Source organism: Branchiostoma belcheri, unplaced genomic scaffold (assembly GCF_001625305.1).
Source record: "Branchiostoma belcheri isolate BF01 breed outbred unplaced genomic scaffold, Haploidv18h27 scaffold119, whole genome shotgun sequence".
NCBI lineage: Eukaryota > Metazoa > Chordata > Leptocardii > Amphioxiformes > Branchiostomatidae > Branchiostoma > Branchiostoma belcheri.
In genome coordinates, this window is record NW_017802591.1 from 822,969 (window position 1) to 828,292 (window position 5,324).

At 43.2% G+C, this 5,324-nt stretch overlaps 1 pseudogene; it reads right to left on the reverse strand.

Annotated features, from left to right (window-relative positions):
• Positions 1-371: 371 nt before the first annotated feature.
• The window catches only part of LOC109462572, a 6,392-nt pseudogene continuing 1,439 nt past the window's right edge, over positions 372-5,324 (reverse strand).

The window sequence follows — 5,324 nt, forward strand, 5'->3', positions numbered from 1 at the left end:
AGAAAGCTGTTGCAAAACGTTAGACAGTAACAGATCTGATGTAATGCAAGGGTTGATATGAATAGTCACACTACCTACTCCACTCCGAGGTATGAATGTGCGCAGTGGGGGGATATCATGATCAACCGCCATAGTATCATCACCAGTCACATGCAAAGTAACAGAGCGCAATGTGTGGTAATCTGATAATGTGTTTTCCAGCATGTCAAATTCCTCTTGGTTCAAAAATAAAGACTCTTCACAGATATGCATGCAGTCAATTGTCAGATCCTGTATTAACCTTGGATTGCTACTTGCAGGTAGTTTCCTTTGGCAAGTTAGTACATGTGTCAAACCTACAAACCAATCTATATGACAATTATAGTCCTCAATCATGTCACCCAGGTTAACGTTGTTAGTTGCGTGTTGAGACAGACAAGGTACCACAATCTCTGCCATTTCAACACCTGCACATTCTGTTCTCCCAAGCCACAAGATACACATAAACGACAGAACATCCCTGTCCTCATCCGTTTGAGCTTTGTTTAGTTCCTCTGCAAACATGTCAAACAACGGGTTTGCATTCTCACCCAAGATCAAAACTAACCACTTCTGAACCTCCTCGTGTCTGTAGTGAGTGAATGAAATCAGTTCCCTGGCGACGCCAGTAGTATTTGTCAAACCAAACAAACTACGAAGATATTTCATCCCCTCTTCTCTACTGCTTCCGTCCGTGAACAGGCCACTGATATACCAGGCGGCCATGTATTCCTGAAACCTTTTGTGCAGGAAGGCGCAGAAGCAGGTGCGTTTGATTCTGGAGAAAGAGTAATCTCTAGTCAGGAGGCCCATGTTCAACATGTTATCGGCGTTCGTGCCATAGTTCTTTGTGACCTCAGCTATGTTAAACTGGAGCTGCTCCTGCTCTAGCCCCTCCCAGGACAGTTTCCCCAGACCTCGCAAGGCTGCTTCTATGTCAAGAGGAAGTTTGTCACCTTCCACCTGACGGTTATTCTTCATACAGAATCGCTTAGCGACGGAGAGTACAATCATTTGATACAATTCAGCTTTGTTAGAGGGCAGTTGGTCTTTGTTATCTTCCCAGACAACACAAATAAGCACGTTGTTGAGGGGGTTCACTACAATTTCTGACAGATTTCTGTTACTGTGAATCTGTTCAACTAGTTTTGAGGCAGACTCTGGGGATTCGCAAAAGTATTTGCACACAAACTCCTTTGATTCATTCTTACTGTAGCCTACTATTCTGTAGAACTGGTGACATTTCTCCAGGTCTTCGACACAGTGGTACGGCCTGGAGGTCACCAGGACATGACAGTTCCGGAGGATTTTACCCTGAATCAAGTCTACCACATCTGAGACATGCCTAGCTGTCTGACTGAGCTCATCTAGACCGTCCAGGATAAAGAGAACATCATCCTGGTTCTGTTGGATGTAGGACCAGAGCTGGTCCGGGGTCATGTTTGTGTCCTTTGGTAGGAGCTGCTCAAATATTTCATCTTTTACTTTCACAGCTAAGTGTCGCATTTCTAAGAAGAACACAGCCTTAAATCTGTCCAGTTTCCCACAGGACCAATCATAAGCAAGCTTCTGACAAGAGCACGACTTCCCAATACCGGGGTCCCCCTCTACTCGGATCTTTCTGACGTTAACCTTGCTATCTTTATCTGCCCTTGTATTGTAAATATCTGCTAAGCTTACGATACTGTCTGTGTACTGAAAGACCCCCTTGCGGTCCTTACGCTGGAGCTGCAGGTTTGTGTAGATTTCTTCAAGATGGAGTCTGAAATCTTCGCACCAGGGCAGATCTAGAGGCCGCACATACGCATACTCAGTAGCGTACCGGTCTTGCAGACAGGGGATGACCTCGTCAGCCAGATCAGATGACACTGAAATATTATATTGTTATTGTATATAATGAATAAGAAAACCGGTTGTCTCGAGCAAGTATAACTAATCTAATTCTGTATGGTTGGGTTTTTACTCTGAGCTAATGACGTGTGACAGACACAGGTGTGTCTGTACCCCCCCCACCCCCGCCATTCTGCTGGGAAAATGCGCGCACTCCAGTGACCAATGAACATGTAATCAACAGACCTGATATCATAATGATTCAGCAGGAAGAGAGATTATTTTACTACTACTGCCAGACAGAAACGCTTGCTGTACGTGTCGTGTGGGTAGAGAATCCAGGAGGGTACTAGTCAACTTCCATTGCAAAATTCGCACTACATACCAACGGCCAACGGTCAGTGTGATTAGAGATTTGAAAGGATTTTAGCCGGCCTTCTGTTCTGTGGCAAATCATATGGGGGCTAACTGAGTACTTATGGTAGCCATTTGATAGTGTCTTGCAGAGATCTGTTTGGAGATTAAAAGCTATTACTACCCAAAACCCAACATTTGTGTCCCTAGCGTGTACAGAACAGAACACAAGATATCGCAAGAGGGAGCTCCTCATGCCAGTCCAATGAAGCAACTTCCCCAATATGCCCATAATCGTTATGTTTTGCTTCAGACTTACCTTTAGAGAACTTGGTGCTCCCAGATTGTGCCTCCAGCTGGTGTAGTTTCTGTTTGACTTCTCTGATTTCCTCCTCGTGTTCAGCCACCGTTTCTTCCAGTTGACCCATTGCACCTCTGACGTCTGTGATGCCACCATCTGCCTTGTCTAATCTGTGCTGAACCTGCTCCAACACTGAAAAGAGCTCCTTAGTCTGGTCATTTAGGGACTGTCGCAAGTCATCATTGTCGTTCAAGAGGGCATTCAACGTCTTCAGAACCTGCACAAGATATATCAATAGTACAGTAAGCATTGTTACAGTATTAGTTACTTCAGATATTACTACTATATGGCATCATGCTATAGTATATGCATTATGTGTCTATCTAGACCGTTGTCTCATTTATCAAGATATGGCCTAGATCTAGATGTAGATGAATTAAAGACGGTCATATGAACGTTTTATAAATTTATGTGCAAAACGTTGTGATGAAATTTTAAGGAAAATACGCCGTATACCCTTAATAATATGTCCGCCATCTTGGATTTGACCGTTGACGTCATCAAATTAGCATGAATTATATATTTTTTAAACTGAAAGATACATAAAATCTCATTGTATTATCTTTGTTAGAAAGCATAACAAGACTGGCAATGAAAACATACATTGCCATGGCGACGGTGGTTGCTGTTAGGGTTATTGTTTTCATGATTTTGAGGAAGCTGTTAAGTCTAGACAGATACAGTGTACTCCTCCCCTGTGACCCTGTATAGTGAACGAGCCCCGGGGTCACAGAAAGTAGGGCCATCGGGGCCTACTTTCTGTCAGGTCTTCCCTGTTTCCAGGAATGTGGGCATAGATGTAGGTCAGAGAAATGCCTGTGGACATTCCATTCCTGTGGACAAAATTTCTAGAGAATTCTTAGAATTCTTGCCTTCCAACAAATACCCGTAGACAAACTTTACTACAACGTGTTAAAGACAAACCGGAATTAGATCACAATGGATACTCCTTTTGTAGCATTCCGACAACTCACATTGTGACCCCCAACACGTTGGGGAAATGCTGAGGAGCTCGAGACTTACAGATATAACAATCATCATCACACGTGTATTATTGTCTTCTACAGTTACACTGAAGAGAAGTCAAACCCTTTAGATACAGTTTTAGACATAGCTATAATTTTGGACAACTACCTTTGTTTATGTAGATTTTAGTTACATTATTTTATATACTGTTCTTCAATGTTCTTTTATGTTTGTAACTGGCAATTAGCCTCCGGGCATGAACAGGGATGTGAAATAGCATGTGTCTGCTCGGTACAATTTCCACAATGTCCCAGGGGTTTCCTGGAATTACACCACGTAGGAATGTGGGCCAGAAGGCATGTGGGGAATCCTGGAATGTGGGCCAGAATGCAGGACACTTGAAAGGCACATGGAGAATCCTGGAATGTGGGCCAGAATGTCATCAAGGAAACACGGCGGTCTGTTTCACCACTACAAGGGCTAATTTACAGTTCTGTGTGGTTGTCTAAATTGGGGACCTTCCACGTGCTTCTTACGGCCTGGCAATCTTAAGGTACACAACCAATTCTGTAAAAAATGTTCAATTTCTACAATGTCCCAGGGGTTTCCTGGAATTTCACTACCGGGTATGTAGGAATGTGGGCATAGATGTGTGTCAGCAAAATCCCAGATATGCGAGACATTCCTGTGGACATTACATCCTTGAACATGGCAAACTTACCATCCAAGGCACGTGTATGATAGATCGGTCCAGTTACAGTCATAGAATTAAAACAGACGGTTACACTCGACGGAAAATGGGCAGGCGAGGCCCACCTTAAAATGCTATTGTCTATTGTCATAACAGATCCTAAAACAACACACACTTTGACTAGTGATGGCAACTTCTTTGACTACTGTTGGCAACTTCAAAAACTAAATCCAAATCACGACCTTAACAACTAGACTAAGCATAGTTAATGTATATGGCAAACTTACCTATCCAAGGTACAGTCAACACAAGTGGCTACCTGGTACTACAGCAGCACATCTGATCACGATCGACTGTACTCACAGAAGTAATTCTACAATGTCTTAGGAGTTTCTAGTTTATTCACTTGGAAGGCTTGTGGGAAAGAAATGTGAGCAAGCCAATGTAGGACTTCCACTTGGAATGCTAAGACTTCCACTTTGAAGGCATGTGGGAAGGAATGTGGGAAGAATGTAAAACTTCCACCTGAAAGGCATGTTGGTATGTGGGTACAGGACTACGTATGAATGTGTCCATAAAAGTGTGCCATCAACATGCCTGTAGAAATGCCATGCCTGTGGACAAAATGCCTGTACAATTCCTAGAATTCTTGCAAACTAAACACAATACTGTGCCATTAGGCTCCCCCCTGAGGCGTCGCCAAAAATTATGTACCTGCTCATAAAATGTTGAAGTTTTATGCTAAAACAGAAATTATTGAACAAAGTCAAGTCTCTAATATCTAATTGTTGCCCCCCGTCTAGATAGGCTAATGCACATACCTCTTGGCAGTCTTGCACTGCTTGTATGTCGTGCTCAAGGGTGTCCAGTCGAGTCCGATGGTCCTCCAACTCTTCATTGTGAAGCTGAAGTAACTTCTTCTGCTCCCCCAAGAAATCTCTGAACACACGCATCTCAGCGTCCAGGAAAGCCTTGTTAGCGCCCATGTGAAATTCCCCTTTCTTAATCTGGTAGAGAAAAACACATGATAACAATTCTAAGGTTTACAAAATTTGTTACTACATGAGACAACTGCAGTGTGATAAGAAGAGGGAGGGAGGGAGG